Below are 23,250 nucleotides of genomic sequence, written 5' to 3'. Positions count from 1 at the left end.
GAGTCCTCGACTGCGCCGCCGAGGAGGCCAGTCTGGGATATGGGGAGTTGAGGAAGCGGCTTCGCTCAGCCTCGCCCATATCAACCAGACTAAGCCAGTTTTTGTCTCTGGACCACATATGTGGACATCACCTGACCCAGGGAGCGTGTGGTCACCTTCGTCGCCCGTAGAGCGAGGTCGGTGGCGGCACGCAGCTCTTGCAAGAGCCCTGGACCAGCCCTACCCTCGTGCATTAGCAATGAGCACCCCTGGCCTGGTAGACCTGAAGGATGGGCATAGCATGCAGTGAGGTGGCAGCCAGCCCCGCAGCTCTATAGATCTCTGCCACCGGAGTAGACAAAAACCTACATGCTTTGGGGTGGGTGGGTGCTTAGGGCCGCCACGCCAGTGGAGGCGCTGTGGGGACACAGTTGTGTTGCCACAGAACACTCCATAGGGGGAACCCCAGTGTACCCACTGGCCGCGACCTCATCGAGGGCAGAGAAGGCGGAAGAGGCCGCTGAGTAATCTCATGACCTCTTCATGCACGTCCAGGAAGAAAGGAATTGGGGGCGGGCCGACGTGTGCCGGTGCGTCCCCAAAAACCAATCATCAGCTTTAAGCACTTGGGACATGGCGGAGGGTTCCACACAAGCCCAAATGCTCGCGACTGCCCGGGGAAGCATGGCAGAGTTCTGGTTCAGACTCGGGCAATGCTGGCACACCCGGAGGAGGCAGCACAGCCGAGTCTTCTCCAGCGTACTCACGCCCACCTTGTGATGCGGCGATAGACAAGATTTCATCTGCCGGGGCATCGAATGAAATGCTGGACCAGCCCGCGACCTCTGGCCGGGACTGGTCAGCGATCTCATCCGGATACCACACGGGTTGCAATGTGAAGAGGAGCGTGTGGACCGAGGATAGATCGTCGGGTTGGTTCCACACAGCAGCCTCTGATCACCCTGGCCACCAGCCGAAGTATTCCCTCTTGCGGAGAGAATAGATCGGGGTGTGGATGAGGGGACTCTCTCTCGAGGAGGTCATCGAGTCTCGATCGTTACATTGCGATGGTCATGTCCCCGCAATGAGAACATGACGCATCCACGAACGCTGTCTGTGCGTTTGCCCAAACACATCAGACAGCGTCCGTGCCCATCAGCTGATTTAATCTGTGTATCGCACCCAGAAACACACGGGCGAACCGTCTTTAAAAAGACGCGCCGCGTGCAGCTCTTTTAGAGAGATAAAACTCAAACAGCAATGTTGAAGCGCCCAGGGAGAGACACACGACTGGCAGACCACTGCGCAGATCGGCAGGCAATATGAAGCTCGCTGGAATTCGCCGTCACACCAACACTTCTGAAGAGTAGCTCGTCTCGAAGAGTGAAGAGAGATGATCTCAGAATGGCTTGTGGAGTGAAGAATGCTCTTGGCTCCGAAAGCGAAAACATATCTGCATGTTGCCGGCTCACTTCCTTATATACCCACACAGTGGGGCGGAGTTACGCTATGCAAATTCAGCAGACCCATGGCATTTGCTTGCCATTGGCTCGTTTTATTAATATTCGAAGAGGATAGGCTTCTAAGCGAACCCCATTCGTCGTCATTTCGACGTAACTCGAAGTGACAACGAAAGGGAACAACCCGATCTCACGGCAATTCGTACGAATTTTACGAGGTGGCTAATTCGTACCAATTCATACGACCTCACTCGTACGAATTTGTACGTTTTTTGCTAAAACGTACATATTTTACGATTTGCCAAAATCGTATGAATTCATACGAATGACCTACCCCTGACCCCGCCCCTAAACCTACCCATCACGTGGGTTTAGACAAATCGTACAAATTCGTACGAATTAGCCACATTTTAATCACTCGTACAAATTCGTACGAATTGGTCGTGAGATAGCGTTGGTAGAAATGTGAAATTATGGTGCCTAGACTGAGAAAAGCCAGAAAATGTATTTCTGGCTCATGTGGATGAAAGACAACAACTCCACTTGCTTCGCTGCCCTACGAGGCAACTCCTACCGGTTACAGAGGCCAGTATCGAAAGAATTGATAGAAATAGATTACTTAGAAACAAAGCTTATCTATTTCCGAATATAATCTATGGAAATAAAATAATGCCAAATGGTTTTGAAATAAAAAGCATGTTGAATTGCATTACTTGAAAAAAAAAAAATGCATTGCATTAGCTTGCATTTTAATTGTTTTGTATTTTTAGGGCTTGCATTTTTATGGGCTGAAATTCAACATTGTATTTTTAAGATGTGAATATTTCAATTTAAAACATTTCAAACACATTTCCATTAATAAAATTCAATAATCCATATTCACCTTTCATAATTCACTTCCAAAATATTAAAACTGTTTAAAAATAAATGATATTATCAAACTCAGTAAACACTAAAGTAATTAAGCATAGCCTACTATAAAGCAGACGAGCCCAGAATATGACATAAGAAAGCAAATTTGTGTTCAGTGCAAATAAACCTGCTGCCTGTTTTATTAATAATAACGAATTGTGTGTTTTTTATTTTTACAAAGCATTTTTATACAGTCATTAAGCCTCATTAAGCGTTTTCTTGGTTTTCTCTGGGAGGAAAATGCGTAATGTACAATTAAACGTGTGTCGTTGATTATTAGTATGGTGTTTACTGAGTTTGATAATATCATTTATTTATATTAATATCAGTCTAAAGGCATTATTTATTTATTTTATTTTTTTGCTAAATGGGGGATATCTATCCACCTTATGTTTTATTTATATATATATTATTGAATTTTCAAAATTACAGAAATCAATATCAAGTTCTTATCACATTTCTTTTATTTTTTTATACACATTTTCACATTTTGTATAACTTGAAACACAACAATAATTTAAATAAAAAGAAACAAACAAACATTTAAAAAAATAATAATAATAAAGGGCATCACAAACATAGGCTATGTTAAATTCATTTAGCAGAGATACAGATCTTTGGGCTTTTTGATTTTTTTTTAACTTTACAGACTCAAACTGCATTTTAAAGGCTGCTTTAAAATTAGCAAAATTGGGTTTTGAGTTACTCCATTTAGTTTGATGAATAGGCCTATACAATTTTCATAATAACAAAAACAAATCGATAACATATGTAACCTGATCCAGCATAATGAGTCACAGTGACCCAAATTTCAAAATTGAGATTTTGATATGGAAAGAGGAGATCACAAGCTTTCAAATGATATCCTAGTCAAAGTCATACCTTGAATGGTTTTAAAGATATCATTTGAATTATGGTTGTCTGCCCTCTTTTTCCAACTGGAAACCTGAGAAAATAGCTTTTAAAGTTTTTTGCCCGTATTTTTGTAGATATCTTTCAAAATCCATTGCATTTAAAGGGATAAACTATCTTTTTTACAGCTTAATTTGACCAAAGATATTAATATATATAAATGCTATTACAGTAAACCAGGCTGAAGATCAAATTATTGTAAAGTATTTATTTGAATAAATATTTTAAAAGGCCCTTTTACAAAGATTTACAAAAATCAGAAAGATTGAACAGAAGTGCTACATTTCAGCTAGAGAGAGAAAGAGTGCGTGTGTCTGTGTGTGTGTGTGTTTGTGCGTGTGTGTGTGTGTCTGTGTGTTTGTGTGTTTGTGCGTGTGTGTGTGTGTGTGTGTGTGTGTGTGTGTGTGCGTGTGTGTGTGCGTGTGTGTGTGTGTGCGTGTGTGTGCGCGCGCGTTTGTGCGTGTGTGTGTGCATGTGTGTGTGTGTGTGTGTGTGTGTGTGTGTGTAGGCTAGTTGACAATAAGTGTAACAAATTAATAACGGAGATACCAACAGTTAAATATTGGGTTAAAATAAATTAAACACATTGTAATGGATTCTCCTTGCAGATACACTCACACAATAATTGAACTCACTCGCATCCATACACAATAAATACACTCACTCAGATACAAATTGGACATTAAATTCACATTTCAGCTCTTTTCTTCTTAGCTTGCCTGGGCAGGGAGAGGGACTTAACTTACTTTCTCAACTGGCGGTCTGACAGGAGGATGGCTGGACCAATCGCGTGCCGCGGGGCTTCCCATTGAAAAATTATCAGCGTTTGTGTACATTTCTAAACTTTTTGATTGGCTCAATACAACGTGTAACACCATATTTGGAGAGCAGAGATAGTGACGTTTCAGGGGATACCCGGGAAATGCTCAGAGGTGACGAGAGATTTGAGAAAAGCAATGTTCATTTCCAACGAATTTAGTAAAACTTTGTCAAGTTTAATAGTCATTTAAATACATTTGCTCAATTATCTGGACCACGAAACCTTGGAAGATTATTTTTGAATGTCTTTTCTTTGAAATTAGCACAAAATTTTTTATTTTTATTTTTTTATTGTTTTTTCACAAACAAAAAATATAAATTTAATATAAATTTTGTATCTTAAAATGGAACGTTGCGACTTCCGACTAATTTCGCCAGATCGGGTCACATATATTGTTCCCACTCAAACGGGAAACATAACCCAAACAAATTTAGATGGAGGAGAATAAATATTAACAAAAAGAGATCTAATCGATTGGTGACTGCATTAATCATTTATTAAATCAAGTTTATCTAAAAACAAATGTTTGGAGACTTTACTTCCTACTGCGTTACACCAAGAGCCCTGATTTCTGAATAGAGATACAATTTTGGCAGAAATAGAATTGATTACTGTGGTTTTCGATAAACAGTCAGAAACACAGAGAAGCCGTCTTGCTTCGTACACCTAGTTTATTGAACTGCCCGCTCTACCTCCGTGCTCTCTGTTTCACGTCATGGGAGGAGCGGCCGCACTTAAGGGGACATACACATCACTCTACAATTACAATAAAATATTCTAACAGAAATATGACCGTAGCCTACCCCAAAACTCACCATCAGAATTCAACAACTGACAACTAATAGTAGGCTATATCAGACTCAAACCAATGTTTAAAAAATATAGCTTTTCTTTGGTGCGTACTATATTTATTATTGCAAATAAAAAACGAGTGGGGAGATAAGTTGTTTAAAAGCCAAACACCAAGTCAAAAATAATTGCTTGTGAAAATCAGCTTGCGTGTGCATTAAGCCAAAGTCAAGGCGCGACATTTGAACTTGTAGTGATAGATTTGAGGAGTTGCAAGTGCCTATACACTTGCAACTCCTCAAATCTGTCACTACAAGTTCAAATGTCGCGCCTTGACTTTGGCTTAATGCACACGCAAGCTGATTCTTACATTCTTCTTACTTCTTCTTACATTCTTCTTACATTCTTCTTACTTCTTCTTACATTCTTCTTACTTCTTCTTACTTCTTCTTACATTCATATTCCCAGTACAACCTCAGATATATCTGAGGTTGTACTGGGAATATGAATGTAAGAAGAAGTGCAAATATATATTACACGTTTGTGTCAGTCATTGTATTTTTGCGAATGGCATTTTCCACATGTGTGACTACTTGTCTGCAGCTTCAAATTCAGAATACAGGTTTGTGACTATTCTCTGCGAGTACAAATTTCAACTTCAGATTTTTATTTTACAGTGTAAATTTGAGCATACAAGTACAAATATGTATTGTACATGTTCTCAAATTCACATCTACGTGCTCTCGAGTTTTGCTACTCATTTACCTTCATAGACCAGCATCTCAGAACTCATTTGACACTCATTTAATGCATGTTCACTCAGACCTCAGTGAAAAAATGAAATATAGAGGTCTTGATTAAAGCATTCTTTGGCATTAGGAGAACGTGTTTTTCCATCCCACTCTGCTACTTTTCCATTGTTTTTCAGTGTGAACGCACTAGTCGTGTTTCACTGTTGCGCTCGCCACAGCGCATGACACAGCGTTCTCAAAAAGTGTTTTTTTTTTATATTTGTATTTATTTATTTAAAAGGGACAAGCCACGAATGAACATAGATGCAGAAAATTGAGTTCTGAGCGTTCTCACATAACTGTCCTCATTCATTTGTATGGTCATCTTTTTGTTTGGGCTTTTTAATTTTTAGGATTTTGTTTAAAATACTCTACCAGCACTGGACTACATGCAGACTTTAGTTTAGTTTTTTAACCAATTAGACTTTAAAATGTAGATGTTTGAAAACCGCCGAACTGACCCCAAACCAGCCCAAATGTTGTCCACCCGCCCAAACCCTTTTTTACCGCACAATCAAATTCAAAACCGCCTAATTGGGCGCCTGGGCGGGAACCCGCGGGAACCTGCCCAACATCTGGCAACACTGGTTCCCACGGCTATGGATAGCCTACTCGTTACTGTAATTAAGTCGTTTTTTTAAATATTTTTTTATTTTTTCGAAATGGTACTTTTTTGTCCTTGTAGCTACTTGAGTAGCCGACATTTTAAGTGATGTATCTTGCACTCCGCTATTTTCTTCAGTTTGTGGTTGTAAATCGTGTAGGCTATGCTTGTTTTAAAATGTTATTTTTATCCATCAAGTGATTGGATCGAGCAATCGGTCTCGTGACGGTCGTCAAATCAAAGTCTGCATAGAAAACTTTAACTCGTTCTTCAAGCATCAATTCAATGGAGATATCAGCATCTTCCTCTAATAAGCAGAAATATACCGTAGCATATTCAATGATCTTTATATAGACTAGCCTGTCTACAGGGTCTGACAGTTAGTGTGGGGTTATTTTGCTTACAGTGTAAACCGTTAATAATAATAATAAAAAAAAAAATTATTGATCCATTTCATCCATCTTCATTTATGAAAATATGACAGTTTGATATTAAACATCATAAATACTCACAGTTTGGTATGCCGCTATTAATACTGTTGCGTCTGACTCGTCTCGGCGTGTTTTTCTTTTTTTGTTCATTAGATTGTAACGTTTTGTCATTGTTATTCCCCATTGTTCTCTCTCTCTTGTCCACATTCATTATTCTGTAGTTTGTGAAGCTCCACATGTTCTCCCATGTTGTAATTTCTCATATGTTTTGCCTTTGGTAATATATCTGTTCAGAAGAATACAGTGTTCAGTTCAGAGTAAAGTTTAATGTTAGTTAATGATTGAGCAATACAGGTTTACACTTCAGTTTCACTACAATAGAGAAATACATGTCTGGATGTCTATGGAAAAATCTGTACCTCTTTATTATACAGTGTCCTTGTTACATATTTTGCATGTACTTACCATAGTAATAACAGTAAATGATGCATAATTACATGCAAATAACCCTCAACCACATCATAATCGTATACTCTAACTCTATAAGTACATGTAGTTGCTTAATATTACTCAGCACTTAAATATATAATTACACTGTAACAATGACACCTTAAAATAAAGTGTAACCGAAAAATCTCTTTACAAAACAAACAATTAACAAGTGTTTTAATCACCTTATGATGAGCAGAAGACAGAATCTCCAGTGCAGATCTGAGAGATCACCGTTCAGAAAGCTCAGCTTTTATATGAAGGTTAAACTCCTCGTCCTCCTCGTTTCAGTTTCATACACCGCACACACAATCAGTTATTCAAGCCACACACACTCACCTCAATACATCGAGTTCCTCCCCGTCTCTACATCGAGTTCCTCCCCGTCTCTACATCGAGTTCCTCCCCGTCTCTACATCGAGTTCCTCCCCGTCTCTACATCGAGTTCCTCCCCGTCTCTACATCGAGTTCCTCCCCGTCTCTACATCGAGTTCCTCCCCGTCTCTACATCGAGTTCCTCCCCGTCTCTACATCGAGTTCCTTCCCCGTCTCTGTGCTGACTGAGATCATCACAACTTTTGAACTGGAGTTAATTTGAAGACTCTTTACTGAACTACACAACATTACACCAAAAAGGCAATAACAATGACAAATAAATCTCTATATTTCTCTTCTGCTCTTGCTTGTCTCCTAATAGCTTTCTAATAAACCTGATATTATATTCTATGAATATTGTGGCTTTGTGGGAAATGTCTTATGATATTCCTAATTTATAAAGTGGATAAAAGCATCTTCTTCCACCATCTTCGGCTGTATTTATGTTAGGTGACACGAATGCTGATGTAACTGATGCTAACTCTTCATTCGGTCATCATCTAATGCAGTTTTGTACAGACAGTGGATTAATTTGATCTAGTAAGGTACTATTGCCATATGATATTATAATTATATCAGCGAGGCCTAGACCACTGCCTCGGTACTGTGGATGCCCATGACTCCATCGATATGATGAAGATTGATTATGATCTGGCTGTACGGACCATATACCCTTTCACATGGTGTTGAACACGGGCAATTTACCGGTGTTGTTGCCTGTGGATAATGGCGTTGATGTTGGGAAAATAAATTGGTCAACATTTTCTAAGAAAGATCTTAATAATTATGTCTATCATTCTGATGCTTGTTGGGTGGTAAGGTCCCAAAAGATGCCTTATTACGTCCGGATATGAACTGTAAGAATGTACAACAATGTAAGGATTTATGCTCCCTGTATGAAGCTATTGTAGAGTCTCTCAGATATCGAGTCGACCTCTATATAAACCTAGGACAGAAGTGTGCAATGCTAAGCCAGGAGGAAGGATCGTGTAGAAGAGCTTCATGCAGAGGCCTGAGCAGGCGAAAGCAGGCATGGGCCCTTGTTTGAGAATAAGAAATGCAGTAATGCCAGATTTAAATGTGCACTTCGCAATATTAAAAGAAATGAAAACTATGAGGTCAGATTCACTGGCATGGAAGCTGCAAAAAAATAATGTTAATGACTTCTGGAAAGAAATAAAAACTATTTGCAAAACAACTCTTCCATCTGATTTATGTATTTTTGCACTAAAGGAAATTTTAGATAAATATAATAGGCAAAATTCCACAATGTTCTTGTGCTTCATTGATGATTCTAAAGCATTTGATCGTGTTAATCATGAGAAATTATTTTTTAAATTGTCTAAAAGTGGGTCCCTGTTTTTTTTTATTAGAATTGGTGTACTGGTTCTGTCATCAGACAATGAGAGTGAGATGGGGAATGTAACATCTGACTATCTGTCACGTTACACACACGGGAAAAGGGTAAGATCCATGAGCAGTATTTTATTGGGTAATCCACAATCGTAATCCAGTCCAGGCAAGGGTCAAAAACCGAGCAGGCAATATTGTAAATATTGTAAGGGGATTTACAGTCAAAGAACCAGATATGATGGATGAAGACCCGGAGTCAGAATTATAATTTATATATTGAACATCAGTCTCATCGTAAACAAAGCCCATCATCAGAGACTTTATTTCCACTTGCTAGACTTTAAAAATGCATGACTCACTTCTACCGAGACGCCATAGAAGGCGTGCTAACATTCTCTATCCTGTCCTGGTACGGTAATGCAACCAGTCAAGGCAAGCAACAGCTTGAGAAAGTAGTGTGCAGAGCATCTAAGATCATTGGCTGTAGTATGCCCTCTATAGCTTCACATTTCAACACTAGAATCATTAAGAAGGCAAGAACCATCACCACTGACTCCTCCCCCCTGCAAATCATTTATTTAACATTCTGCCATCAGGCAAGAGGTATAGAAGCATTACCAGCAGAACATCACGCTTCAGAGACAGTACCTATCCTCAGGCCATACGTCACCTAAACATGGTCTGAGGCTAGGATACTGAATGCTTTTTATCAGTTTACTTCTGTGTTTTTTTTGAGGTTCTGTTCATCCAAGCACCCTTCATCTGGTCATTCTGCTAACTCATCTTATGTGCAATATGAGGCTGTTATGTCCGTGTATTGTTGTTGTCGTGAAGTATGTGTGGAATGCGCTGTAATGTCAGTGTACTATGTTAATTAAGCTGTATGTGAGCATACCAAGATAAATTCCTATCAATGGCTAATAATAAACTTGAAACTTGAATAATACATTTAAGAAATGTTTTACTGAAGATAGTTTGCAGTTTCATCAGCAGAAGTTCAGCTTCAATACTCACACGCTAGTTACAAATATCACAGCAGTTACACACACACACACACACACACACACACACACACACACACACACACACACACACACACACACACACACACACACAGAGAGAGACACACACACACAGACACAGACACAGACACACACACACACACACACACACACTCTCTCGCTCTCTCTATCTCTCTCTCTCTCTCTCTCTCTCTCTCTCTCTCTCTCTCTCTCTCACTCTAAGTCTTTACTTGACATTAACCCTCTGGAGTCTAAGGTGTTTTTGGGGTCCTTGAGATGTTTTGACATGCCCTGATATTTGTATTTTTTTCAGTTGCTTATAAACATATTAATGGCAAAGATGTAATTACACTCTATTTAGCACGAACATGGCTATCATAATATGTGAGCAACATATATGTACATGTTTGCATTTTTGAGAGAATATTATTTATGCACGGTTATTCAAAAAACTCAAACTTAAATTTTCTGATATAAGACCACATACGACCAACTTCACATATTCCCACAATACTTTTGACTAATGGATCTTGTCGGCTAAAGTGTTTACTTCAAAATGATCTGAAAATCACCCGGGCTAATCGTTCACATTAAAGTGAATTTCGTTTTGTATTAATTGTATCTTAATTTTAATCAATGTTTCATCAACCAATTGCCTGGATTTAATAAATAACAAGTAAAGCAGATAATAGATATCACGACGACACGGAGGCGCCGGCGCATGAACTGGAGCTCGTCTCATAAATCGAAACTCAGCATAACCTACTTGCCTCACAGACCTGAGAAATATATATATTATCTACAGAACGCTTGAAATCATACTTTTAAACAGAACAATTCAAAACGAAAGAAAACTATGTAATCCGTATGAAATGTGCATTTCTCTCTGCCGCGTTCACAACTGCGAAGATCGCGAGTCAGCATCGTCAACTTCATCTTTGCAGCCGACACAGAAAACACTTGTTTATTAATAAATAATTAAAATGTCTCCTTGCTATATTTGACATATTCATAATCATTACTTTTGCCAGTTCTTTGTGACAGCTTTTAGGTGCTTTATTGGCAGCGCCACCCGATGTTACATGAACGCGTCACCACTGCATCAGCACCGAAAACATTATGTTTTTTTTAAATCCCCCAAAAAATCGTGATATGAACTGAATCGTGGGTCAAAAATCGTGATACGAACTGAATCGTGGGTCAAAAATCGTAATACGAACCGAATCGTGGGTTTGGTGTATCGTTACAGCCCTATAGCAACCCTAAAAAGTGGTGGGTACAAAATGACTCATGACGAAATCTGGTGTACGCGTTCCCACCGTCCCCACCGAAATCGACGCCTATGGTTATGTCGTGTTATCCAGATATGAAGACGCTACTGCAACAAGCTTCACCGCAGATGAGCATCTATTCATCAAGCCAACCCGCAAATGATGACAAATCAAACTGAAAGTAAGTCGTGCTGTACATCCACTGCAAAACAGGCTTATTGCTGTATTTCACCATCTTAGAAATATTACAAGGATTAGGCCTTTCCTCTCACATCTGATGCAGAAAGGCTCATCCATGCATTTATCACATCAAGAGTTCATCACTGCAATAAATATTACATGATCACTTTACACGGTCTACCAGTAAAGTCTGTTAAAAGGTTGCATTACATTCAGAATTCGGCAACATTATTATAAAGTGTTAGTATATGTTGATGTGTGTGTTGTCTGTTTAAATCATCGTATTTACTGTATTGTTCCTACTTTTTCAGATAAATCAGAATATGTTCATGTGTATGTTCTGTTTCTGTCTATCTGTTCTGTAATGTTGCTGTTGTTCTCACTCGTCTGCAGTGTGTATTGTGTAGTTCCTGTGCGGTGTGTATGTTTTTCAGTCACAGGTCAAAGCTTTCATATGCATGCATTTTTAGTGCAGTATGTATTCTGCAGCCAGGAACGTCTAGACCGTTGGCTTGCGGAGCACGTACAGTATATCTCATTTTGCTTATGTTTTGCACATCACATTTTGCACATCTCATTTTGTACATTTTGCACATCTCATTTTGCACATTTTGCACATCTCATTTTGTACATTTTGCACATCTCATTTTGCACATTTTGCACATCTCATTTTGCACATTTTGCACATCTCATTTTGCTTATTTTGCGTATATCTCATTTTGCTTATGTACATGTGATGTGAGTGAGATAAAGTATGCCAAATGCTCGATGTTTGTCTTTTTCAAACACTTGTTCATGAACACATTTAACATGTGGTTTCCTGTTAAACTGTGGTTTCTGTATAACAGGTTCATGTTTCTTCACACTGCGGATGTCATGTGTTCTTGTCATATTCACAGGCTTGGTCGACTTGAACCGGCTCTGCACAGACCGATCGGTTTATGACATTAAAGGCATTCAAAAAGCATACTCTCTAATCGCTCTCAGGGTGATGATATCATCAGTGACGATGAGTCCGGGCAGTGAGTTATGGGAAATGTAGTTTGTGAGGGAATGATAATAGTCTGATGTGGAGTGCCCTCTGGTGGCTATATATATATATATATATATATATATATATATATAACAAAAAAAGTAACAACTCAAACACACCTATATAGCTACATATAGCATGCTGCATTAAACAATTTCGTAAGGGAAAAAAATCATAATGAATCAACCCCATAGTGGATTCTAACGGCTGATTTATACTTCTGCCGCTGCGTCGGAGCTACGCCGGAGCCTCTACGCTAGCCTATAGACTACGTGTTGGTTTTCGTTTATACTTCTGCGTCGTTGTCCGCATTGACGCGCTATTACACATGCAGCACCCGAGGGAGGGGTTCTAGCAGACCAATCACAGCGCTTGCGTCCGCGTAGGATTGACGCGTTGTTACATTTTTGGAGAGGTGCACGTCAGGGTACGGCGAAGGGTACGCGCGCTACACACAGCCTATGGCGCAGCTACGGCGTGAGTTCGATGCAGAAGTATAATGATGCCTTAAGTGATCAAGGGCTCGTTCCAGTTCAGCCTAAAGCTTCCAGCAGTAGTGGACACTCGTGCAGCGTAAGCAATGACGTACATCTGAGCGAACGAGACCGAGGGAAGTTAGCATGACCATTTTGGACTGGAACGCAGCCCGGTTCAAGTCGAACAAGCCTCATGTCTTGTAAGTCATGTGATCCTGTCATGTGATCCCCTGTCATGTGTCCTGTGTTGTCATTGGGCAGTCGTCTTGATTATTGTGCACAGATGTCCCTTGTCTTGACATTAGTAGTCCTTTGTTTGCCTTGTCACTTTGTCAGAGGTGCGTTTCCCAAAAGCATCGTTGGCCAACTATGATCGCAATTTCTATTGAACTCTATTGGTAACGACGGATCTTGCGACCATAGTTGGCTTTGGGAAACGCACCCCAAACTGAGTCCTTCGTTCGAAAAATTTCTCATTTACAGGAAAGGATGCATATGTGTATCCTTCGTGCTCCCAAATCCCCCACAATCCTATGCCTGCAGCTTTGCTATTTTGTTAAAAATGCATGAATTATGATAACCTCAGTCAGATTTTGTTATATGTGTTCCCTATCAGTCGGTCACTACGACGTATGTCGTGACGACCAATAGGAATCTCGCTAGAGAGCCGATCTACTTCGAGTGAAACTAAACGAGCCAATACACATTGGCGTGCAATCATTTGCATCAGCTGCGCAGCCTCGCAGCGCGGGTATATAACGAGCAGCTGGTGATTGCACTGTAGCTTTTTGCTTCGGAGCCAACCGATGCTGTTTAATCTATCTAATATTGAGTGATCAAACAACGAGCAAGCTCTTCAGGAAGATCTCTCGTGTCTGGTGCGGGCGATACAGCGCGGCAGCGGGGTCGACTTTATTTTCTCTTTTGTTTTTGTGTTCTGAGCAAAACAAAAAAGCTGTTGTCACAGCTGGTAACGGTGCGCCAAGAGTGTTAAATAGCCGTTCTTACGGCTGGTAAGACCGCCGTGAAGAGAGACAGCGCACGACAGGTTACACATTTCTGTCTGTGTCCGCTGCGACCGCCCTGCGTGCTTCAGTACCAAGAAGAGCATTCACCTGAAAGAGCTTACATGGGTGTGAGTTGCGTCTTTCTAAAGATGACATTCCACCCGTGTGTTTCTGGTTGCGGTCGTTTCCTGTCCTCACTGACGGCCACGATCACTCTCTCGCATGCCTGGGAAACATGTGAGACTGTGTTCGTGGGTGGTTCATGTTTTCGCACGGGAACATGACCACGTCGGCACGCCGGTTGACTCTGCTTTCTCCGGAAAGCTTGAGTCCCCTCTGTTGTTGGCCAGCCGCTGCTTGTGTGTGAAAGCACAGCTGCAGGTCTGCTCGACACTCTGGGACACCAGCGTGTCGTGTGCCGTCGAGCTGCCGGGCTGCAGCGCGGGTTGTCACGGCGACCCAGCGCTCGCTCGGCGCTCTAGGTGCGCGGTCCCCATGTCTATTCTCCGTTGTAGCGCCCTCCCTGGTGGCCACCAGGAGAGGTCTACTTCAGTAGAATAGCTTGGGTGATCCTGAGAGCTGAGGGCTTCTCCTTCGGGGAACCAACCCCCTAGGGCCCCTCCCTCTCTAGCGCATCACAAGCTGTGCAGCTTCTGGATGGGATTGCTGGTCCTTCAAAATAGAGGATCCTAGCATTTCATTCAAGGCTCCAGCTGAGGGCAGATGTCGATTGCTGCATCGGAGAGAGGGGCTGTTTCGTTCTAGAAATGATGAGGCTGAGTTCCCACTGTAGTGTGCTTATGCTGAATCAGATTCAGAGCTGACAGCCATGCTTTCCCGGGTCTTTCTCGGACGTGCATTGAAAACTTAGCAGTATGGAGCTATATTGGTGCCAAAAAAAATAAAAAAAATGGAGTGCCAAATTCTGCTTAAGTTTTCACCTCTCTCACTACCCTCTGGTGGGGTGGCTGTGCTTCTGGCAGGCCACCTCTACCCTGTATTTGAGGCCAAGGCACTCTTATTGCACGAGGGTAGTTCTGAGCCGGGGTTGAGCTGCGCTTGTTGACTGACCGTGTTCAAGTCACAGCCATGCTTTCCCGGCTTTACACTGGCTTCAGTCTGTTACGGAGGCCAGCAGAAGGGAAGGCTGTCTCCAAGCAGAGACTGGATAGTGGATGCCATCGCCTTGGCTTACCAAGCTCAAGGCGTGCCCTGCCCGCTCGGGTTGCATGCACACTCTACGAGAGGCGTTGCATCCTCCTGGGCGCAGGCACGTGGCTCCTCGCTAACAGATATCTGTAGAGCTGCGGGCTGGGCGACACCTAACACGTTCGCTAGATACTATAGCCTACGTGTAGAGCCGGTCTCCTCCCGTGTCTCACCCTAGACGGGTAGAAGCACTGAGAGGCCTGGCTCTGTCGGCTTGCTGCACCCTACTGTGCACCCTTATTCTCCAGTGTGAAAAACCTGTGAGTCCTCCAAAAACCCTCGGGCCGGACATGGCGGAGCGTCCGGTGCCAGGCCTTTATCCGCTGAATCCTTGAGAACCGGATTTAGGCTGGGTCCCATATGTGTGACCCTATGGGGATCCCATATGTGTATATTCTCCACGGCTGCTCCTAATCGGAAGCCCGTGTCTTTCCCTTGGGCTAAGTCACCCACTACTCATATGCTGTACAACCCTCGGGTTAGTCCATATGTTGTCTCCACTTAACTCCTCGAGAATGTGGCTTCCGCAGCGTTCCCCTCCCTCACTTCACGCACTCTTTCCCAGTGTTATCCAATAATCTCACTGTATGGGTTATCACGGAACAACAGTGACAGGTTCACTCTGTGTACAGGGCGCTGGATGGGGTGCAGCAGCTGTGGCGCTTTGGTAGGGATTTCTATTTGTCGGTCACGACATACGTAGTAGTGACCGACTGATAGGGAACGTCTCGGTTACGTATGTAACCCTCGTTCCCTGAAGGAGGGAACGGAGACGTATGTCCCGTCGCCACATCTGCTGCGGCCCGCCGGGGTGGCCACGTTATCAGGCTTGGCTCCTCAGCAAAAAACTACAGTGCAATCACCAGCTGCTCGTTATATACCCGCGCTGCGAGGCTGCGCAGCTGATGCAAATGATTGCACGCCAATGTGTATTGGCTTGTTAAGTTTCACTCGAAGTAGATTGACCTCTCTAGCGAGATTCCTATTGGTCGGTCATGACATACGTCTCCGTTCCCTCCTTCAGGGAACGAGGGTTACATACGTAACCGAGACGTTTTAAACCGAAGCATGGTACGGATATGTGCATATATGTCCTGAAGGAACTACTAAGCAACTATAAGAGAAAAAACTCAACTGTTTTTTTTATGTTTTTTAGATGCATCTAAGGCATTCGATCGGGTGAATCATTGGAAATTATTAAAAAAATTGGATGCAGCAGGAGTCCCTAAATACATTGTTAGAATACTATCATATTGGTATGCCCAACAGACCATGCAAGTGAAATGGGACAGCTGTATATCGGCTCCTTTTCATATCAGTAATGGAGTATGACAAGGGAGCATCTTATCCCCCATTTTATTAAATTTTTACATGAATGATTTATCATATAAATTAAACCGAGGTAAAACTGGCTGTATGGTCGGCAGTACAGTGATGAACCATCTTATGTATGCAGATGATTGTGTGATTTTTAGCCCGAGCTCAGCTGGACTGCAGCATCTTCTTAGCATATGCTCTGTGTTTGGGGAAGAACATGATGTAAAGTACAATGATTCAAAAAGTCTTATCATGATTTGCAGAACCGCAGAAGACAGACATTTAACTTTTCCTGTTTTTAGGCTTGCAGGTAATGTTCTTAATATCTGCAGTAAAGTGAAATATCTTGGTCATCTGATTACAGATCAGCTTACAGATGACAATGACATTAATCGTCAGTGCCGTATGCTGTATGTGCGGGCAAATGTTCTGGTACGGAAATTTGTTTGCTGCACTGCTGGAGTCAAGTTGACCCTATTTAAAGCATACATAGCATACATGTCCAGATCTGCACATCTGTGGCTGAACTATAAAAAACTAGTCTCCAGAAATTGCAAGTAGCTTTCAATGACGCTCTGAGGATGCTACTAAAAAAGCCCAGTTCAACTTGTGCGAGTGAGTTGTTTGTGAGCACCAGAGTGGACACACTGCAGTCTGTCCTGCGAAAAGAGATGTTTAGGTTCATTTGTCGACTGAATTATTCTGTAAATCAAGTTGTTGTGGTGCTGGTGAATGTTAGGTACAGTACCACACGCTGCATGTCCCAGTTTTGGGAACACTGGTATAAGAGTCATTTGTAACTTTGTGTTGTGTATTTGTATTTGTATTATGTGTTATTCATTTTTTGTATGGATGGACCATGAGTCTGAAATAAAGGATACTACTACTACTACTACATTACTTATAAATCAGAATTAATGTAATGCTGTATATTATACTCTGTACTCTATACGTAGTTCATATTAATCTCAAAACATTTTAGTTGTCACAATATATAATACCACTTTACACGTCATCCACTTTACAGTATGTGATCCCGCAGGCCTTCACACTTGAATATGTGGCCCATTAACACACACTCTTGTACGATACACAATCAGATAAAAATAAAACAGTGTTAGAAGATAATAATATTACAGCCAAACTCATCAGAATAATAACACTGTATTTTCTTTATGCGAATGGTTAGAAACCCATAAAACTGTACGAGTACCGGATCATACTTCAGATTCGACTCTCTTGTGATGTGGACAGTATTTTTGCCTGAGGTCCATCGCTCGAATGAACAAGTTCTGCCCAAAGTCGGTCCTTTTGGCCGGTTCACCATCAGTCTGGCCTGAGATGTTACAGTGTTTTCGGCATGTGAGGCTGTTTACCCGTTGGGTTCTCTGGACCAATTCACCATCACCTCTGCTTTTCATTCCCCTTGTTGTCCATTCCTGCATTTCAATGTCCTTTTGTTGGACTGCCAATTTTAAACTCTCTAATTCACTCATTAATTGGATTGTTCCTGTATTTTATGAATGCAATGCCAAGCTGACTTTGAGAATACTTGGCATATTGACACCAAACTTTGCTCACACTGACCACACAACATCAATATGGTAACAGCGCCACCTATTGGTGGTAAGTGGTAAGCAATTAAATCATATTATTGTTTTTGTGATTTTTCAGTCATCTTGACTAAAATAATCTAAATGTTTTTACTTATTGTTGCAGTTGGTCTGATAGTCGCATTCTTGCATAATTCATAATGCCTTTTGTGTTTGGCCCCTTAATAAATCTACATTTTTATCCATTGTTTGCTAGTTAGGAAGTAAGATAAGAGTTCTGTCGTTTATTCATCCATGTCTGCCATGTTTTTTTTCACTGTATACATCATCACTTGCTTATTGTGAAACTGTTTCTTGAAATATGACTTTGTGTATGGGGGTTTTCTTTAAAAATGGTTCTTCTATGAAAGAAGTAAGGACATCCCCTAGAAATCTTAATGGAATAATGTTCATAAAACTCCTGAGTCATGACAGAAACACACAGTATTGATCAGTCAAAAACGTACAATGAGATACAATAAAAAGTTTAGTTTTTTTTTTTTTTAAAACAGAAGTTTAGAATAGGTTTATTCAGTTATACAGATTTGTTACAATAAAGTTATTTTCATTCCAAAACATTTTTTTTAAATGACTATACTGTATAGTATAAAGCAAAAACACATGATTACTTTAATGATTACTGTAAAATACAGATTCAGATCAGATGTATTCATGAAATCCAAATGTGTGCTATATAAATACTGGCGATGAATCTGATTTTCAACCAGATGAAAAATAATTTGAATGTTCTGAATCTGTCCTGTAATGCCTGAATCATAATCATAATCATAATCATACACTGTTGGTTCGATGGCCAGAGGAACTGAGCGACTGGTTTCCCACGAGATTTAGTTCTCCATTCTGTCCCTGATGGAGTTTCGGTTTCATTTCATTGTTTAACTTCTTCGCCTTCGTCGCCTTTGACTCTTGGCTTTCTTAGTTGAGGACATTTATTGTAATATTCATCAATATTTTTGATCTCCTGCACTGACAGCATTATATGAGAACTGAGCTGAGCTGGACGAAGACATCACGTTTCTCCAGAGCGGCAATATATATAAATGAACTAAATGAATAATGAATTAAATGAATCATCACTGATCTCTGGACTATGACACTGTTTTCTTCTACAGTAGATCTGTACAGCAGAAACAAACGCATTATTTTCCTGTTATCACTGTAAAGCTGCTTTAAAAAAAAAAACTGTATTGTAAAAAGTGCTGTATAAATAAAGACGACTTGACTATAAAATGCATTCATACACATCCATCTTCTACCGTAACAGCGCCTGTTTTAATATTAGTTAAAAAACGAACATGAAGACGAATATTTTGCCGTTTAGATGAATACCTGCTGCTTTCTAAGAAACACACACACACACACACACACACACACACACACACACACACACACACCACACACACAGTTGTAAGTCTCTGTATTTGATGTGTGTGTGTCTCCTCTTCATGACTCCGGAACACCAGAATGAATATCAGCAACATGAGAAACTGGGAATAAAGAACATAAACTTCTGATTATTCATCATATGCATATCTAAATCCATATCATATATCATATGCATGCATCTTTGAATAAAAGCATCTGTCCAGTTTTGGATATAAATTTGCACCTTGAATCTGCAAAATGTGAATATTTTTAACAAAACAAATAAGAATAAGCACAACAGACTTTCTGAATTTCACATAATAACAGATGTTTACATGTAAGTCACCAGACAAAATATCTAAACTTATGACCATAACTGCAAGTGTGAATTATGCTTTTCCTATAATAGAATTAATTTTGCACCTTCAAACACTGGAGAAGATGAAAGATGCATAAGAGTTTGATATTAAACATCATACATACTCACAGTTTGGTTTGTTGTTATTAATGCTGTTGTGTCTGACTATCAGCGTCTTTTTCTGTTGTGGTTCATTCAAATCATTTTTGTCTTTATTGTTTTTCTTTTTTTCTTTTGTCCATATAGTGCGTTTAATAATCTGCAGTCTATGAAGCTGCAAATATGTTCTCCAATGCATTGATTTCTCGTAATTTCTGCCTTTGTAAAATCTGTTCAAAAATATGGAGGTTCAATTTAGAGTTACGTGAATTGATTAATGATTTGTGTGAATTACTGGTTTATGGTTCATTATAATAGAAACACAAATGTCTGGATTTAAATAGCCTTAATTTATAAAAAAATCTCTTTACAAAACAATTAAATATAAAGTGTTGTAATCACCTTGTGATGAGCTGAGGAGGGAATCTCCAGTGCAGATCTGAGAGATCAGTTCAGAAGGGTTTTTATTAAACACTGAACTTTTTCTTTCAGTTCTCAGTAGACTGACTAACTTACCCTAGAGAAAACCTTTCTTCCCCAATAAAACGAAAAATAGAAGAGAACTGAAAAAAGAAAAAAGCGAGATACGACAAATAAACTCGTTCTGTGCTGAAAAGTAAAGCTCCTCCAGAGGAATCTATAGTCTGGATCTCTTCTTTGGTCCAATCACCAACAGCCTCTCATTACATGGACCAATCATAAAGGAGGAAAAGGAAAAAGCAGAACAACAACAACACAGCTCAATCTTGTAACAGTTGCGTAAACTAAAAGCAGAAACAACATTCAGAAAGATGAAGAACTGTATTGAAAGGGACGTTAACGTTCACAAGATTGCGTGACATGATGGTTCAAGATGGAGACATTTTTAGGAGCTTCAACGGAAAAGTGGTCGAGGCTGATAACATCAGATAAGCCAAAGAACCAGTGAACCCTTCCCATTAAGCCGCTGTGGTATTGGTAATAGGAGTGAGCAAGAAATGAACACGTATAAACTCCATGAACACAGATGTAAGATGCAACCAATGTCTTTTATTTATTGTGCTCTATTTAATAACCGTTGCTTCCATTTAGCTTCTTGTGGTGTCTCATTCTTTGTAGTTTAAAGCATACTAATGTTATATCCATACCTTGCAGATACAGCGCACGAACATTGTCCATATTCCATATGTCCTTGAACATCACTCTTTATCAGTGAAGCACCATTAAACTCAATCCAACACATAATAATCTTATAAGCATTGATATTCCACGTATACATGGCTTAACACGGTCAAAAAACTCTTGCTTCCCCACTACCAATTCTTCTTCTTCTTCTTGTTTTACGGCGGATCACAACCATATATGTGCATTACCGCCACCTATCTCAGAAATGGACCATTAACACTTTCCTATACTTTAACCCATCAACGACATAAATTCACCTTATTTACCCGCATAGAGGCTTCGTAAATTTTAAATACGCTCATTTAACCCAGTATTTCCAAAAATATTACCATTATTTTTATTACCGGTATACTCCTAGTCCTATCTGACTTTAATACATTTTAATAAATTTTAAACTTTCCTCCTATATTGTTTAATTCCTCCTTCCACTCTTTCCTTTCAACATTATATCTCCTACAGTGCATTAATACATGCTCAACTTATAACTTCACATACTTCACATAAACCTGTTAGATGCTTACTTATTAAGTGCAATGTACTATTCAATCTTGTGTGCCGCAATCTTAATCTTGTAATCATTCTTCCCTTACCCACTGTTGACTGTATTTAATGCATATGTCTACCTTTTATTTCATTATCCCAATATTGCTGCCATATTTTCAGAATATTCTTTTTAATAATTGATTTAACTTCTGAACTAAAATAATCAAATCTGTGTTACTATTTCTCGTTCTATTGCCTTTTTTGCTAATGCATCAGCCTCCTCATGACCTCTTAACCCAATACGAGCTGGAACCCACAAACACTGTACCTCAGACGGTCTTCGTTTCGGAGTCACATGCTGCCTTCCCGGTCAGAAGTGACCGGACACCTACAAATTAAACTTCCTCCATCCCAGTAAAACCAATGGCACAAAACCACAATCTAGATGGCATAAACAGCACTCTATGGAGAGGCATGTGAATTCCCCAGCTGTTTATGGACACAATTACTTTTTTTTTTGGATTTGAATATATATAAACAACCTCAAAAACTATTTCTTATCAACTTTTAGATATATATTTTTTAGAAATAGTGATTTAAAGTGTTAGTTTTTGCATTATGATTAGTCAGACTCAAACCTAAACATTGTGTTAGAAAGAGAAGCTTGCCTAGAAGAATGATCCTAGAGTGGAAATCACACAATCCACCTAATGTGTCATCATGGCTTAGTGATATAATGATGTTTAATATAAATATTAATATTTTTAATATATATAAATGTTTTTTTTTTTTTATCTTGATGTTTTAGAGTGTCACCCCTTTACTGCTGTGTACTTTAAAAAAAATGTTTTTTTTGTGTTTTTGTCAATTTCCCATTCATTTCCTATGGGTCAGTCATTTTTGACCGAAGACCACAAGTGTGACTATTTTTTTTACGACCACTTAGCATGCTCGGATAGCATGACCTTAATTTTTTTTTGTATTCACATACCTAATGCCATAAAAGTCACAAGTTTCATAACATTCCGATGAAGCTGTGATTTTTAGAAATTCAAAACAGAAAATAAATCGGTCAGAAATGACCGAAGACCGTCTGAGTGTTCTAGCTTGTTTGATTGAATATAATTCTTGAATTATCTCTATTATCATATCCCGTCTCGTTTATGACTTGATCTCCTCAAACTTATTAAAGCTGAACTATAATCTGAACATATTACTGCCTTGGATACTTTAACTTCCCCAATCCACCTTATTGCCATAATTATTGCAAACATCTCTCCAGTATACACCGATAAACAATCTGATATCCTTTTATTCTTATACACTTTAACCTTATAATGAATGCAGAACCCACATGACCAGTTTTTTTTATCTTTTGAAGCATCTGTAAAAATGTGCATATATTCCCCATATCTTGACCCCATATACTCCCTTACATTATATACTTCTGCTTCATATGAACCTTCCTTTTGTCTTTATTCTAATAAACTCAGATCTACTTCTGGTTGGGGCATAACCCATAATGGCACTGGAGATAAAGGAACTATTGGAGCGTATCCAACATTCTCCAATCTCATCTCTCTAACTAATTTCCCCACGCATCCAAAACTATTACAGTCTCTCTTCTCACGTTCCCAACTAGGACTCATTACTTTTTTTGTTGGATGATCCTTTTCACCCATCTCTACCTGAAGAGCCGAAACTGGAGAAGTTAGATATACTCCACAACAAATTCTTA

General features: G+C 39.9%; 2 long non-coding RNA genes across 3 annotated transcripts in view; both read right to left on the bottom strand.

The window, feature by feature from the left end:
* The window catches only part of LOC306984820, a 65,832-nt gene extending 58,420 nt beyond the window's left edge, over window positions 1–7,412 (bottom strand). Inside the window, exon 1 of one of the 2 annotated variants that reach the window (XR_013794643.1) lies at window positions 7,373–7,412. This is a non-coding gene — a long non-coding RNA (uncharacterized lncRNA). The remainder of the gene's footprint in view (window positions 1–7,372) is intronic. The other variant, XR_013794644.1, reaches the window with a different exon arrangement.
* Window positions 7,413–18,527: 11,115 nt separating this feature from the next.
* Window positions 18,528–21,178, bottom strand: LOC306984825. Its single transcript, XR_013794653.1, has 3 exons — window positions 20,268–21,178; window positions 19,896–20,095; window positions 18,528–19,530 (listed from the first exon to the last, which is right to left on the bottom strand). It is a non-coding gene; the product is annotated as an uncharacterized lncRNA (long non-coding RNA).
* Between the last annotated feature and the right edge of the window lie 2,072 nt (window positions 21,179–23,250).

Source organism: Phoxinus phoxinus (genome assembly GCF_949152265.1).
Source record: "Phoxinus phoxinus genome assembly, chromosome: 17".
Taxonomy (NCBI): domain Eukaryota; kingdom Metazoa; phylum Chordata; class Actinopteri; order Cypriniformes; family Leuciscidae; genus Phoxinus; species Phoxinus phoxinus.
Note: the sequence above shows the minus strand (reverse complement) of the source record. Positions and strands in the feature narration are given on the sequence as shown.